Raw genomic sequence first — 18,327 nt, 5'->3', positions numbered from 1 at the left:
CCCTCCTAGATTTAAATTCCTCATTCTCCTTATTTCACATGGAGTAGAGCAATGAGCTGCTAAAACAGAATAGCATAGACTGAATGGCTTAGACAACAAACATCTATTTCTCACAGTTCTGGAGGCCAGAAGTCTGAGATCAGAGTGCCAGCATGGTTGGGGGCTTGGTGACGGCTCTCCTCTTTGTTCACAGATGACTACTTTCTCACTGCATTCTCACATAGTGGAGAGAAAAAGCTTTGGTCCCTTCATCTTCATATAAAGATACTAATCCCATCATGGGAAATCTACTTTTATGCCCTATCTGACTCTAATTACTTGTCAAAGGTCTCGCTTCAAAATATCATTATATTGGAGATTAGGGTTTCAACATTTGAATTTGGGGGGTATAAAAACCGTCCATAGCACTTACCATTTTTAATGGCTATCCTATAAGTGAGAGAAGAAACCTTTCTTAATTAGGATACCCTCTTTGTAAGCATTCTATCTTTGGTGAGGTTGTAATGAAATTTCCACTCAATGGTTTTGGAAATTCAGTCAACACACTTTGCATTTATAGATAGGAGATCTAAATTCCAATCTTAGTTCCAGGTTCTGTCAATATGTAAATAGGAGTCACTGAGGAAGTCTTTAGCTTTTTAACGCTTTAGTTTCCTCTTCTACAAAATGAGGATACTTAGCTGGATGATTTCTAAGAAATTCTTCACTTTTGAAGCTCTGATTATATGAATGAAAAATATAGAGTATATAATAAACAGGCAAGTGAAATATTTTGCTTTATCAGTGCAGTTACTTCGCTTTTAAGTCTTAGATAAATAATTTTAGCAGCACATATTTTTTAAAACTGCATTTCTGAGACAATATTTTCAAAGGAATTTTGAAAAAAGATCTTAAAGTGTAGAGATAGAGATGAAGGTTTTTTCACTTGTACTAATTACTCTTGAAAATACTGGAAACTCTCCTCTTGCCAAAGAGCCAGGAATCCTGCAGACTACAATATAGCCCAGTCTGCACTGTGAAATAATCCCAGTAAGCACGGTGCTGGTAGAAGGTTTGTATTTCTCTTTGTAATGTGGCTCTGGAGATCTTACAGGATTCTAAGATTGAGAAATAATTGCCTTTTAATGCCAGTCCAATCTTTGGCAGGAATGCCAAGCAGAGAAAACAGCACAAGGCAATTTGATAAGGATGAATATCCTCTCACAGGGACATATGATCACTTGAGCTTTCCTTCCCCCCAAATAACTTCTAGTCAAAGCATAAAAACTCCTTTAAATATTACTGACTCTTGGTAAGTCAACAATTCAACTCATACCAGAAATAAATGAAATCTAAGTTTTCTACAATGTTTTTCCACTGCATGTATTCTCAAATTGTGCCTCAGAGAAATAAACATTTTCCTAACTGGAAGTCCCTCAGCATACAAGCAGCAAATCCAGACACTTTGTGCATATAAGCCACCACGTCCCCCTAAGATGCCCGTGTTATGCTTTCCAATGCATACCTTATAAACATTTATTTAATAATCAAAACTGACAAAGATATTAAGATTCCTTAGTGGCTTTGCTAAAGGCTTTCACATGAATAGAGAGAGTACACAAAAATCAAGTGAAATATGAGATGCCAGCATTAATCTAAACTGTCCACTTTGTCAGTAAACGTCTCATTTCCTTTTGGCTTTGGTGGGATATAGCAGTTCATAGCAAGGAAAATTTTTTAAATTACAAACTTTTTGGTTAAACGTGCAAAATTAAAACAGAAACACTCTAGTTTAAACTTTAAATAGGCAAACCCTCAATGTTACACAAGATATATAGGGAAAATGGCATTTAAGCTGCAACTGGGCACAGTGGCGTGCACCTGTGGTCTCAGCCACTCAGGAGGCTGAAGTGGGAGGATCACTTGAGCCCAGGAGTTTAAGAATACAGTGAGCTACGATTGCACCATTGCACTCCAGCCTGGGGGACAGAGTGAGGCTCTGTCAAAAATAAACAAACAAACAAAAAACAACAAAAATTTAACAGTATTTCAGATGAGTACCTAATCTAGGACTAGGGTGAGCATTCACCTGAGTTCCAGTGAGGCATTCAACTTGGGAGCAAAATTTAAGGGGGTCAAAAAAAAGATAATATTTTTAAAATTCAAAATTAATGCCATGATAAAGTCTTAAAAGTTTAAATAAAGGGAGCATCAGTATTACTAATTTTCTTTTAGCTTCAGGCTCCAGTATGGCTTGGCTTGAAAATACTGGATACTATACTATAAATACCCAGGTTTTGGGGGCACATAATCATGTTGCAGCACAACAGTAGTCTTTTGGCACCTTTTTGTACAAACAGATACAGATCTGTGTATTCTGATTTTAATAGGCAGGTAGGGGGAGTGATTTCAGAAGCAAGAAATTGACTATCCTGCTTATGGTATGACAGTATAAGTTCATTTGCATTCAAATACATTTCCCTTAATCTTGCAACAGACATTATGAGTAATCACAAAGCTCAGAAGGATAGTTTTACAAAAAAAATCTCCCTTCAAGAGAAACATTTTATATTAAAGTTTTATTATATGTACAATTAATTTCAATAAGAATTGGTGACTAGGTAACTACATGTGAAGTATTGTGATGTGGAATTCATCCAAACATAAAATATACTTACCCTGATTTCAATAAACTCACTTTCTAGTGAGAGAGGTAGCTGAATTAAAAAAATATATATATACACACACACACACACACACACACACACAGTATAGTTAGGGTATTAAACTTATGCTCAAGCAGAAGATTCGGCATATAGGAAAGCGTGATTGTATTTATTGTGAGATCCTGAGATTAAAGGCTTAAATGAGGGTGAAAACTTAGTATTCATTGGTGGACAATAGTGAAATGTACACTTTGGGCAGAATAACATGTACAAAAAGAGTCAAGAAACTTTGTAATCTGTTTAAAGGACTCAGAGTAATTTGTTAAGGCCATAGCATAAAATACCTTCAGTGGATGGGATGGGATAATGAATAGGTAACAGTGATGATTGTCTTGTATAAAAATTCACTAAGAGATATATACTAGGGGAGATAAGAATCCAGATTTTCACTTAAAAGAATAAACTCTAGTGAAGGATTAAAGGATTGTTGGGGGATGGTTAAGACCAGAGTAAAGGCACCAGAAATGACTGTCATGATTACGGTCATCGTGTGTGTTTGTGTGGGTTGTGCCTGTATAGCTTATAAGGGCATCACACTCATGAATTGCAATATGCACTGCTGAAGCCCTGGAGGAAGTATTTATGGAAAGAGACATTGAGGTCAGAAACCAATAGTGAGGATGCACTGAGAGACAATAGGAAGTAAAATCAAAATAAAATAGAAAACTGTTGAATATTGGGGGGTGAGGTAGAGAAGGAGTCTAAATGATATTTGATATTTTATCTTTGATAAATAGGAAGATCCTCACTAAGGCAGGAAATACAGTTAATTAAAAAAGTAGTTTGGTGGGAGGATTCAGGAAACAAATATATTCGCTTTTAATTTCTATTTTTTCCCCTAATACTCACAGGTGGCTAATATTTAAACGGTTCTGTAAAATACACACACACACACACACACACACACACACACACACACACATACACACACGCTGTGTTTAGACTGATTTTAAATCTGAATACTGTTCCATTTGTAATAGAATCATGGCATATGGCACACAACTGTCAGCTCTAAAATGTTTGCACCATTCATCCTTTTCTTTTCCCAAGATTTTAGAATGTTTAATTGTTTAGAACAAAAGAAAATGGAATTTAGTAGTCCACGCGACAAATTTCTGGTTTTGGATATTGCTTAAACCAAAGTTCATGCGTTTCACTATGAAGGTCCAATCTAACCAACTTATGATCACCTGCAGTAAAGATTTAGTTGGTGACATAATTTTTTATTTTTAATATTTTCTTAACATTGTCTATGACATTTGTCCTTTTGTTAAAAGGATAAAAGAATAAATAAAAGCGATACTTGGATATATGGCAACACTATAGTTATAAATAAATGCAAGTAGAATCAACAAGAGCTTTCTAAAAAGAAGTTTTTATGTATTCAGTAAAACTAGAATGTCTGACCGTATTTTCACAAAGACATTCTTTTAAAGTATTGAGATTAAAACAGTTTCTGGTGTACAAAGTGTTTGAATAATTTTGTGGAGCTGAAAAAAAGACAGAAAGAAGCAAACAGGCAGGTAGAGAGAAGGAGGTTTAACACCAAATAAAAACATGAAGTTGTCTGGATGGCAAAAATATTGACAAAAATTCTGGTTCTTCTCTCTTTCATGAGAACCTACTTAGAAAGTGTGGTTTTCTGAAAAGTTTGTAGGCCAGTGGGACTGAGTGCTACACTTGGAACAGTTTTCTGACAACTGTGCCAGATGAGAAGATGGCCCCAGGTTTTAGGAATCTATCCAGTTTGGTGGTAATATTTTCCAAACTTAACATGAAATACTTTACTCAGTCTTGTTTTGACTGGATCAGACCTGAATGAGTTTACTTTGTTGTTTCATTCTGTTAGTTTGAGTCTTGCTGATATGGCACATACACAAAATATCTTTTCCTTGTATTGGAAAACAGGTTAAAAGCCTAGTCTTTAATTTGAAAAACAGCTCAGCTGCTGTTACTGCTTCTTTCTTTGACTTTCATGGCAGATTTCATTGTAAATGTACACATACTTTTTTCCAGGGTTGGACTTTAGCCCAAGACTATCATGATTTACGTGAAGAAACATGCATGAATGTCACCTGGACTCTGTGTTACAATGTATTTTTAGTTTATGCTGTTAGAGAAAACTCATTTAGATCCAATTAGATTTTTGCATTTAAACTGTACTTTACACACACAACCTAAATGTTTTACTATAAAGATCTAGTTTGAATATAATTTAACATTTTTAACCTCTTTAAAGTTGATCTCCTTTAATATTCTTGTCATATGGAATATTTTTACGGCTGTTTGACCAATATACAATGGAGAATTTAAAGGCTTAGATAAGTGAAAGGCAGGATTTCACATACCTGTAGCTTTCTACCTTTAGTCTTGCTTCTTAACAACTCTGGCTTAGGAAAAAGCTTGTATGAGGTTGAACCAGTTGAAATATCTAAACACTATCTGTATCACCCTCCTCACTACCATATGTAAGTGGGATCTGACTGCACATTATTTTCCCCCATGTAACAACTCATGACAAACCATAGGAAAGAACCTCACCTCACATCTCCCTTTAATGTCATACCACAATTGGCCAATTCCTGTAAGTTATTTCAATAATTTAAAACTTATGATATAATGAAACATATTTGATCAATAATTACTTTTGTCATTGATAAATCTGGGAAGTTTACTTTTCTTCTCCAAGTCCCAGAAATCGGATATATATATATATATATATATATAATTGCTAAATTTGGAGTTTTACAGATATCACATCAGCTCTAGTACTCTTTGGCCTAAAGACATATTGCAACTTGAAGAGCATGTGGTTGACAATGTTGTATAGCAGCTGGTGCAAAAGAAATCTGGCAGAGCATAACTTGGAATGAGAATAAAGTAAGACTTTGCTAGTTACCACTGTAAGCTTTCCTGTCTTGAATACAAATTGCTACTAGAGTTATCTTATTAGCAACTGTCTCTATTATAATATCATGAACATCTATATTTTAGAAATAAAAAGCCAAGTTTCTATAAATATTTACAGATCCCTATATATTAATTTATTTTATTGACAGACACAAATTGTATATATTTATGATGTACAACCTGATATTTTGATATACACATACACTGTGGAATAGCTAAATTGAACTAATTAATATATTTATTACATCACATACTTATCATTTTTTGTGGTGAGATTTCAAATCTACTGTCTTAGGAATTTTCAAGTGTATAGTACACTGTTATTAACTACAGTCACCCTGTTACACAATGGAGTGCTTGTTTATTCCTCCTGTTTAACTGAAATTTTATGTCCCCAGACCAATATTTCCCCAATCCCACCCCACTGAACCTGCCAGCCCCTAGTAACCACCATTCTACTCTGCTTCTATGCGCTCAACTATTTTAATTCCACATGTAAGTGAAATCATGCTCTATTTTTGTGCGTGACTTATTTCGCTTAGCCTAACGTCCTCCAAGTTCATCCATGTTGTCACAAATAATGGTATTTCCTTCAGTTTTAAAGCTGAATAGTATTCTATTGTATATTGTGTTAGTCTGTTTTCATGCTGCTATCAAGATACTACCTAAGATTGGGTAGTTTACAAACAGCAGAAGTTTCATTGGCTAACAGTTCCACATGGCTGGGGAGGCGTCAGGGAGCTTACTGCCTCCCGAGTAGCTGGGATTACAGGTGCATGCCACCACACCCAGCTGATTTTTTTTGTATTTTTAGTAGAAACAGGGTTTCACCATGTTGACTAGGCTGATCTAAAACTCCTGACCTCAGGTTATCCACCTGCCTCGGCCTCCCAAATTGCTGGGATTACAGGCATGAGCTGCCGCACTCAGCCAGGTATGCTTTTTTATAAGTGCAAAATAGATTAAGACATATTGTAAATGGCATTGTTTGCCTTAATTTTTTTCTGGATCGTTCATTATTAGTGTTTAGACATGCTACTGATTGCTGTATGTTGATTTTGTATCCTGCAGTTGAATTCCTATTACATTTCAATAAATGATCCCTCCATTTGGCACAATCTTTCATGTAACAATATAAACCTTTAGGAAGCACTACCAAACCATTTTAGACAATGTGTTGCACCTTCTGGAAAAAAAAGATAAATTAAGATCACAGAATTGGTTTTATGTCAGTTGTCCAATGCTCAATTTAGTGATGACAGATTCTAATTTTCAAATATATTCGTATTGAAAATGACATTTTAGTTATTCAGAGATATATTCAAAATCTATTCACAGAGTTGTTGAAAATTCAGGTACCTCGGAGTAATGCTTTTAAGAAGAGGATTTTAACTAATGCCAACATGGTCTTTCTATTTATTTCACAGAATTTATATGTTGTATTATGAATAGCAAATAAATAAGATACCTAATATTGTTTCATACCTAACTTCAATCAAGTGTTGCATAGTCTCTAATTTTAAAATTGTAAGTTCATCTATTTTCACTTCTATCAAAATTATTTGTCATGGGTTAATCTGCTTTGGCAAGATTGGTTATACTGGAAGTTTTTGAGACTATCTATCCTTTGCCCTGCTTTTGCTGAACTGGTTATATTCAGAGCAATTTCTACTTTTCTTCTCTTACAAGTTGTTTCACTGCATCTTTATGCACTTTCTATCACTCACTAAATATAAAGTTCTTCTGTAGAAAAAATTTGTATATGTAAAATTTCCCATGCCTAGTATGGTATACATTAAATAAATGTCATTGAGTGACTATCAAAATATTTCTCACCCCCAAAAAGCTCATCTTTTTCCAGTCACAGCCTTCTCCAGTGGCTGTGTAGCATCAACAGGAATCACTCCATGAGTGAAACCACAAATTCATACACATTTAGGACTTTACCTCTCATTCTTCTCCCATTGTTAATTTCAAACACTGGTTGTCTGATGACAGTAAGACCCCTATTAATTCTAAAACTCCTTATTTCATATATGGCTTTTCCTTTTTAAATATATCTCCCTATCCAGCTTGAAGCCTGTAATTAGGATTTCAATTACTATTTTTCCAATATCCTTTGCTGATACCTATTTCTTTGTAATTTTTTCACATATTGATGACAACTGCTATTTGCCCATTTTTCTTAAACCTTTCACTAATCAATCACTAGGCCTCTGCTCTGACTTCACAGAGAAAACTTAAGCTACCACAAGGGTATCCTATGACTTCCTACCTCAAAACCTCAACAATTATCTATGTCCTCCACTTCTCAATATAAAGGAAGACTGTTCATTTAGCTAATGATTAATGTAGGCACATATAACTTTGGGAATTGCCCTTCAACTACTTCATCAATTATCTCCTTATGTCCTGCATTGACCTCTTAATTGATAGCAATTAATTATTTTCTTGACCCTGAAATGTTCATATTATATGGAAGATAACAGATGTTGAATGTACAATTTCAATACAACTATTATTCGTTCAGTCAATAATGTTTACTGGGTACAAATTAGTTGTCAAACCTTGTTTACTTAGAATACAGCAGTCTACACAGATACTACCCTTTTTCTTTCTAAGGGTAAATTTTATGGGAAGAGAGAAACTAAATAAAAAAGAGTAGCTATATCATGTTAAAAGGCTCTACGTACAATGGAGGAATGCAGCAAAGTGGAAAGGTAAATAGGCAATCCAGGAATGAAGTAGTAAAATATCACAGAGTCATGTCTGAAGTTCACACTAAAAATGGTGACATTTGAGCCAAAACCTGAAGGTGGCAAGGAGGAAAGCCAATGCAGATATTCAGAAAGAATGCTTCCTAGACAGATGAGATGTCAAGTGAAAACCCTGAGGCTGAGGCAGGAGAGGGCTTAGCATATGCAGGAAAAAGCAAGGCAGCCTGTGTAAATTAAAAGTGAGAGGCAATTTAGTAAGAACTCATGCCAGAGAGGAAATAAAAGTCCATCGTGGAGGAAGAGTGACATGATCTGACTTGGGTTACAAAAAGACAACTCTGTCTACTGTGTTGAGAAAATACTGAAGGGAACAAGGACAGATGCAAGGAACAGGGCTCTGCAGCTATTGCAGTCATGTATGTAAAAAAGTGGTTTGGACTGGGAGAGGAGTGGTGACTGCAGAGAGACATTGCTGAGATCTGAATATAAAGACGCAACTGCTGTTAATGTGTGGTACAATGGGACAAGCATTCAAGCATGACCCCAAGATTTCTAACATATAGAGTTCCCACTTTGTTGGGGAAACAGTGTCAGGACTAGGTTTGGAAGGAGTTTTTGTCTTGGCTTGTTAATTATTAAATGCCCATGTAATGTCCAAGTGACATAAGAAGCACAGAATATGACCCTGGAGTTCACAGGCGTGTCCTGAAGTCCAAGTGTGATGCGTAAAAGGAGCCTAAAATTTGAATATTAAAATTGTGTGAGTAATTAGGTAGTCTTCCCAGAGGAATTGATTTTTAATTTTTTTAATTGTTATTTGTTGTGGGTACATAATAGGTATATGTATTCATGGAGTACATGAGATGTTTTGATACAGGCATACAATGTAAAATAATCATATATGAAGAATATGGCTTCCATCCCCTCAAGCATTTATCCTTTGTTGAAACACAGCAAATAAAGATCCATTAAAAACAAAATATTTACTGCAGTATAAAAACTTGAACTTGGAAAACAAATTTTAAACTCTATTTGAGATATGTTTTCTCACAATTTACCCAAATAAATGTTTCCTTTTCAAAAGTTATTTTTTGGAACATGTAAAGTATTACATTTCAATACTTTGTTAAAGCATTGAATTTAATTTTAAAATATTGGCCGGGCATGGTGGCTCATGCCTGTAATCCCAGCACTTTGGGAGGTCGAGATGGGTGGATCACGAGGTCAGGAGATCGAGACTATCCTGACTAACACGGTGAAACCCCGTCTCTACTAAAAATACAAAAAATTAGCCGGGCGTGATGGTGGGCCCCTATAGTCCCAGTTACTCGGTAGGCTCAGGCAAGAGAATGGAGTGAACCTGGTTGGTGGAGCTTGCAGTGAGCCGAGATTGCACCACTGCACTCCAGCCTAGGCGACAGAGTGAGACTCCATCTCAAAAAAATAATAATGTAAAAGTAAACAAACAAATAAATAGATAAATAAATAAAATATTATGTACCAAAGTTAATCATTAAAATGATTTCAGTATCATACTGGTAAATTTATAAAAGCACATATCTTCCTCTTTTTGTTTTATCAGAAACTATAATTTCACATATTGAAGTGAATCCTTGTTGGTGACATTGCAGAATGAAAGTAATAGTTTAGTTACACTTATTGCTTCATTTATAAAATCAAAATGCAAAATAAGCATTTTGATATATTTTTATACATTACTGCATGCAGTCAATGATTTCCAACAAATATTTACTGAATCACTATATTGTGACGCCAAATGTGCAAAGAACTCGGGATACAATGGAGGAGAAAGATATTTCCTGTTTTCTCCACCAGACTTTAAATTCTGAGATCAGTGAAAAAGATGGACAGTCATTTAATATACAATGTAAAAAATGCCATGAGAGTAGAAAGCTATGATACTTGGAGAATAAACTGAAATATAATAAAGAAAAATGGCAAAGATAGAAAGGGCATACTGAAAGGAATAATGACTATGCTCAGACCTGAAATCTCTGTGATATATGCAGTGAATTGTAGAAAGAGAGAACAGTTAGTTAGACCTGTGTGAAGAGAGGATAGAACAATTATGAAAATAACAGTAATTTAAAATAGATATTTAGATGAACTGAATGGGGTTTTGTAAATCCTAACACTTACTTTTTCTTTCCTCTAGGGATTATTTTGAGAAGGAAATCCGACAAGGTCTGATATTAATGATATTCCATTTTACTAATAACTGGGATAGTACTGTGATACAGAGCTAGAACAAACTAATATGAACATAACATAACCTCGACAGACAAAGTACGTATTATACTCTTCCCAATTAACCAAAAATGACTAAACTCACAGATCGAATTCCATCTGATATGCCCCATAGAGTCCAGCAGAAAACTTGGACCACAGTAAGAGCAGATCAATCAGAGTAACAGGCAGATGTTGCCCAAATATGCTCATAATATGGGAGATATGAAGCACAAAACAGATCAACCTATCTGTTGATCTAGCAGGAGCCTAGCAGGGTTCTGTGTATATTCTGTGCAAAGAACAATGAGATTAGTCAGTACTCTTTCAGTAGAAGTAGGCCTAGAAGGGGAGTGGCACAAATACACACAAATGACCTGAAAGTGCCCAGGAATGACAATGCCTTGGGATGTGGCAAGAGGAGGAAGTGATTGAAGTAGATTGGATAAAAGTAGTTTGTCCAGAGGTTATCAAAAGTCATCCACAAGAATGTCAAAGTCCTCCAAAATAAGAGAATTTAGGAGATTTGAAAGAACTAAAGTGATTCAGTTCTAGAGTTTGGTTGAACAAGAAAAGATGACCATGAATTTGACAAGATAAAGATAAACAGAGGCTGATATAAACAGAGCACATGAGCCTCAAAACATGAAGTTCATTTTAAGATAAGGAGGAAAAGAAATATTCTAAAAATATGGATCTTATTCTAAATATTCTTAAAATGTGGATTCCTGGGTTTGTGGTAGAAATTTTTAGAAGAGATGGAAGTAGGAATTTAGGACAGTAACACAGAGAGGAAGCAAAAATTAACATAAAAATGAGACTCTAAAGAGAGTTTAAATGATCAGAGGGGAGTTGGTAAGGCAAATAGAGAGATGCAGGTGGTAGAGGTGGTAGCAATGCTGGTTGTGAATAGCTAAGTTCCTTTATTGGGATTCAACTGTTTTCTATTTTCTACATTGTTTAAGAGGTTCAGATTTGTTGTGTGGCCAGAAGAACAACTCAGTCTTCCTCCAGAGCCCCTGACATATCGGTCTTAGGGAATGATAGAAAATCTGTCTCCTAAGGCTGGCAAAGGAATAAGTCCCATTAATCATGGCTATTCTCTCAGATCTGAGACTGTGTATAGTGAGTGGGATGTTGATCTCTACTGGTTTCATATAGATCTGATATATCCTCCCTTAAGCATTCAAACAAGCATAGTTTCTCAAGATGATAAGTTACAAATAATAGAAAATGAAGAACAAGAATATTTTTCTTTGCATTTTACAGTCATTAGATTTAAATTAGATTAATTCACTATTTTTCTTCTAAATTTTCCATTTATTCTTTGCCTTTGAGTTTCAAATGAAGGAAACAGCAAAATTGATGATATAATACTGGAAATATTATAAGCAGATTTTTCAACAGAGGCATGTGTACATTCACTATCACACTTGGATCACTGGAGGCGAATGAACGTCCCAGTCTTCTTTCCAAAGCACTGGCACTAGTGATTTCACCCTGAATGAATCTTGCCCACACATGAGGTGAGCACATGCAAACTGAACAATGGGCAAGGTAGGGGTGTGTGTGTGTGTGTGTGAGAGAGAGAGAGAGAGAGTGTTAGAGAAAGAGAGAGACAGAGATAGGGAGAGACAGAGTGATTTGGGCTGTTATAGCTTAAGAGTCTGTTTGAAATCACCCCTCCATCTTCTTTCCACCATGAAACAGCACTACTAAGCTAGATATTATATTGTGGTTTATTGGTTTATTCTGTTGGGGTCAATGAGAAAAAATACAGTGATTTTGAACAGGTAGCAAAAGCTAACATAAAAAGAATGTCTGGGGAACATTCCCAAACTGATGGCTTTGAGGAAAAAAGGAGCAAAATTAAATACCTGTGAATAATTTTTTAAAATCCATGTTAGAAACTTAGTGACAACTAACATCAACATCATCAAACACGGCTCTGCTGACCAAAAAGTACAATAGTTTATGAAGTATTTATATCAACATTAGTTGATGATAATAAACTTGCAAGATTAGAAAGTATATCTTATAACTAAAAAAATTTTTGTGACCTAATATATAACTTCACAGAGGAATGTAGAAAGTGATAGTAGCAATCACTAAATATAGATTATATACTATACAAAAATAGACAAATATTATCTTAAGACATCATGGAAAGCCATATTATTGGAATTTAATAACTTGACATAAGGACACAATAAACAAATACCTCTATTTCTAGTAAATTACAAAGTTTCATATCCTGTAATAAGTCCCACATAATATAGAATGATGTGTATTTTAAAAAGGTTCAAGTATCATAACAATGTAAACTCCATTATTCCCCATTATTCTTTATGCTTAATATTCCTTTACTGCTTTTTGGGGATTTAATTGATAGACAAAAATTCATGTATCTAATGTGTACAGTTTGATGAGTTTGGATCTATGCAAACACAAAACACCCACGGTACTATCACCACAATCAAGGTAATAGACGTATCCATCACCTCACAAAGTTTCCTTATATCTCTTGGGGTAGGGTGCTGGTAAGAATACTTAACATAAGATCAACACTCAACAAATTTTGAGGTGTACAATACTATAATACTGAATTATTACATTTAGGCACTATGTTATACAGCAGGTCTTTAGAGTTTATTCACCTACTGATACCAGTTGGCTCTGTGTTCCTGCCCAAATCTCATATCAAACTGAGGCAGGAAAGTAGGGTCTGGAGGCTGGGAACCTAAGTCTAATTCACACTTCAGCTATAACGGAAAATATCCTCTCCATAGAGCATACACCAAGTAAATGACTTTGTAACTTTACTTCATCCTCTTCCTTTACATGGAGCATAGCCCAAGTAGAGAGTATTTAAACTCCCTAAAATTCCGTAATGGGGCCTTTGAGCCCCTATGCTCAGGCCCACTCCCACAATGTGGAGTGTGCTTTCATTTTTCAGTAAATCCCTTCATTCCTTTCTTGCTTTGTTTGTGCATTTTGTCCAATTCTTTGTTCAAGACGCCAAGATCCTGGACACCCTCCATCTCCACAGTTAACAAAATTGTAATCACCAATGTTGGAAGAGGAGCCTGGTGGAAAGTGATTGGATCCTGGGGACAGATTTCCCCCTTCCTGTTCTCATGATAGTTAGTTCTCAAGCAATCTGTTTGTTTAAAAGCCTGTAGCACCTCCTGCTTTAGCTCCTGCTCTCTTCTGCTCTGGCCACGTAAGATGAGGTAGTTTCCCCTTGGCCTTCCACCATGAGTGAAAGTTGGCCGAGGCCTCCCCAGTCATGCTTCCTATAAAGCCTGCAGAACTGTGTGCCAATTAAACCTCTTTTCTTTATACATTACCCAATCTAAGGTATTTCCTTTAGCAGTGTGAGAATGGACTAATACACCCAGTGTAACTGAAACTTCATACACATTGAACAGCAATTCTGTTTCTCTCTCCTGCGGCCCCTGGCAACCACTATTGAACTATCTTCTTCTACAAGTTTGATTCAAATGATTCAAAATGCCTTGAAAATAAAATTGGATCTCTCTTTAGATCAAAAAGCCTGGACCTCTCACACAATCTAGGAAACTGCAGATTTCCTTTAGAGAAGCTCTTGCTCCCACCCTCCCCTCACCCCTCATCCGTAGCCTTGCACCACCCCGCCACGTTTCTCTTGAAAAACAGCGAAAAAGTGTCATGCCAGGATTGTATTATAGAACAATATTCCATCCTTCTTGTTGCCATAATGAAACTGACATAGAAAGAACTTATTTCAAATGATAATGGAAAGTTACAACAAGCGTCATTGATTAGAATCTGTAAGTCCACGTTGTGTGAACCAGTATCACTGTGAATTAGTAAGCCTCTCTGAAGCTCATATTGAAATAATTACATATGTGCTAGTGTTTCATGATGGTGGTTACAGATCTACTTCGGTTTGTTTTCATTTTCTTGCCTTCACATTAATAAGTGCAATACTAAAAATCAAATAAAAACAGGTTTAAACTTGAGGCTGCTGATTTGATGTTAGATGGATGGGTAAAATTTGTGGTTTCAAAGACTCATACACATCGAATATCAAACATAATATTGAAATGCCTAAGGTAAATTAAAAAGATAGTATCTTTCTCAGTCTCAGAAAGGGGGAGGAATTTCCTGAGGACAATAGTTTGAATTGTTATTTTCATATACAAATGTATTACAATAATTCCAAGTAATGTGAAACTCCCTCATCAGCAGACCAGTGTTTTGTGTTTCCTGAAACAATGGAACAACAGCCATCAATATATTTCACCTCTTGTCTGGCTTGTCTCCATTTGGAGACACAGGCAGGTATTCATAAGGCTCTCAGATCTGGAAAAGCCAAACAGCAAACCTGCTTGGCAGAATCTCAAGTTCTCTTTTTATTGGTTTTTGAAGAACTTAACCTTGATTTTAAAGCCATATTTGTGGCAAAGAGAGTTTAATCTGTACTATACAGAATTGTTTATTATAATCTTAACCAAATATCATTTTATAATAAATGTTTTGTCCAAAATGTCAAACATTTCATTTTCATAAGGCTATTTTTTTTTGAATAGCAAAATTAATTATTTAAATTTTTGCAAGAATTCCTGACATCTGATTATTTTAAAAACCAAACAAATATTTCCGGAAATAAAAAGTTCGGATACTCATCCTAGCCATACTTTTTAACATATTTGGTGAAAACCATGGCACATGTAAACAAGAACATGTAAACATCATCCAGTGACTATTAATATGGTAATATAAATGATATTATTTAAAAATGTAAAAAAACACCACCAAAGTTATTTGTTTATCTACAAGAAAAAAAACTTTGCAATTAAATTTTAAATAAATGGAAATAGAAGCTTTTTAAGAATATTTTTCTTCCATTTTTGTCAACATTATAAAGGGAAATTGTATTGCGCATTTTGGGGAAAAATGTAAGAAACCTCATTCAGAAATTAAGTTGAAGAATCTTTAAAATTTCCTGTAGTTTCCTTTGTTTCATCTTTTTGGGGATACATAATATATATTCTGCCCTTCAATATTGAAGACACAAATTACCTCAACTTAATTTTGATTTAAAATTTAAGTTCTATATCACTTTGAATATACTAAAAGTATTAGCTTTTGTTTTAATATTGCCGCTATCTTTGTTCAACTTTCTTGGCACTCATTTTTGAGGCTCCCTCAAACTTTCTTGGCATTTGACTTTTCCATTCTCCTCTAATTCTTATTTTATAAGCATCATCTGGCTTTTCTATGCTGTAAGGGACCAGTAAAATTCGGCAGGCTTTTTTAGCCAAATTCATCTCAGTCATTCATTAGCACTTGGAAATGTTTAGGCACAAAAAAAGTCATATTAATTGGAAAATGTTTCTAATGTTAAAGGTTTTAAATACTTCACCATAAATGTGGCTAATTTTGCAATCAGATGATAAAAAATATAAAATTATTCTAATGAACACATGGAATAATGAATTTTTGTATTGCATGGCTATTCAATTTAGGTTTCAGTGATAATTTGGGGGCTCCTTGTCAATAACTTGCTGATTTCTTTTTAGTGAAATACATAGATTGACTGCAGATTTTGATCAGAACAAGGTCTTTGCAGGCCATTTTGTCTTTAACACCATGTTTAGAATACTCTTCCCACAGCCAACCTTCAAATAATGGGGGTTTAATGAATTTCACCATCATCTTACTGTGATGTGTATCTCTTCTCTCCATTTTTATCTGCCAATTTATTTCTCAGTTCTTTGACTGACATTCCTTAGTCCCTTTGCTTGCTCTCTTTCTTATGCTTGTAACAAAAGACTGGCTTTAAACTGTGTTACAAGATACATTTAGGTACATCAAAATTTTAGAGAGTTTATTTGACTAGACGGTGATTCATAAATGGAACAGTACCAGAGTGCAGTGGTTTGGGCTCCACTAAAGGGCCATAAAGGAAAAATAGAAGGTGTTTGAGGAAGCAAGACATAGAAAATATTTGATTGGTTAAAGTGGAACAGTATCCTTAAAGTCTCTAGTTAGAGGTTACTTGGCAGTTTCTGATTGGTTGAGCTTAAGTTTCATTTCCTAGCATATGACCATTTACTGTGAATTGGGTTTGTTTGCTTAGGTAGGAACCCAGGGCGCTGGAGCCACCTCAGTCTATAATGACTGCCTTATTAATTATTTTAACACCTGTTTTAGGCTGCTTTTAAAACATTTTTCCTAAGACAACATTTTCTATACATTTGGCTTTCTCTACTACCCCTAGGTTCTAACTTCCAGACCCCAAATTCCAGCATAAACTGGAACTCTTCTAAAATATCTTATTAGCATTTCAAGCATCACAATCATTTCTAACTAAACTCATTTCTCATTTTCCCTTGTAAGTTCACCCCCTCCACTACATCCTTTTGGTCCAGAAAATTGTTCTGGTGCTTGCTCACCTCTGGGCAGAAATGTTCCCTCAAAAAGCACACTTGTAACACCACATTTCTCCCATAGCTTTATACATACCAGAGCAAAACTGTAGGTTTATTGATTCCTCAGTAGAATTTAACTTGGGGAGGGGAGCAATGGTTCATTTCTGCATTCATAACTCCTGACTCAGAGCAGACAGTAAAGACAAAATAAGTATCTGTCAAAGAAATGGATTAATCTGTATGTTTACTTATCATCATTGGGACTGTTCAGAGCCATACTGATTCCAGGCTCAGCTAATAAGATGTATCATTTATTCCCATGTATGTGGAACACTAACCAAAATTTTTAAAAACTAGAGATTAATGTTTTAGTTTAATAATTTTGTTCATGCTTGTAATCGTTGATGGACAGCAACTTATCTATTCAATTATCAAGGAAAATATTTTAACAACTTTCTTGAAATATAATTGCAGTATTTTTGTTTGGGCTGCTATAACAAAATGCATAGACTGGGTAGTTTATAAACAAAACAAATTCATTTCTCATGGTTCTGGAGGATGAGAAGCTCAAGATCAAGGGGGTGGCAGATTCCGTATGTGGCAGGGATCTGCTTTCTCATAGACGGTGCCTTCTAACTGTGTCTTCACATGGTAGAAGGAGTAAGGGATCTCTCTGAGCTTCTCCTGTAAGGACACTAATCTCCTTCATGAGAGCTTTGCTCCTATGATTTAGTCATTTGCCAAAGGTCCTACTTCTTAATACTATGCCATTGGGGATTAGGTTTCAATATATGAATTGATTATACAAACCACACACAATAAAATGTTCATTTGATAAGCTTTGACATATTTACATACCTATAGAGTTGTCACATCAAAATTTTGAAATATCTATTACCCTCAAAAATGTCCTCATGCTTTTTTGCAATCTCTCTCCTGCTGCTCTGATTTCTAGTCTCCCAGGCAACAACTAATATACTTTCCCTCACTGTATATGAGTGTGCATTTTCTAGAATTTAATATAAATAAAATTACGTAGTACGTATTCCTTTTAAAGTCTGGTTTCTTTCATTCGCTACGATTATGTCAAAAGTCAATGTCACTGCATAAAGCAATAGTACATTCCTTTTTATTGCTTCAGAGCATACCATTGTAGGGGTATACCACAATTTGTTAATGGACATTTGGATTCTCTCTAATTTGGGAATATTATAAATAAATCTGCTATGACTAATTTTTGTGTAAAACTTTTTATAGGCATATGTCTTCATGGCTTTAGGAACTTCCTAGGATTGGAATGACTGAATCCTATGGTCACTGTGTGTTTAA

The sequence above is a fragment of the Papio anubis genome, chromosome 4, assembly GCF_008728515.1.
Source record: "Papio anubis isolate 15944 chromosome 4, Panubis1.0, whole genome shotgun sequence".
NCBI classification, from domain to species: domain Eukaryota; kingdom Metazoa; phylum Chordata; class Mammalia; order Primates; family Cercopithecidae; genus Papio; species Papio anubis.
The sequence above is the reverse complement of the archived record's forward strand: the minus strand, read 5'-3'. Positions refer to the sequence as shown.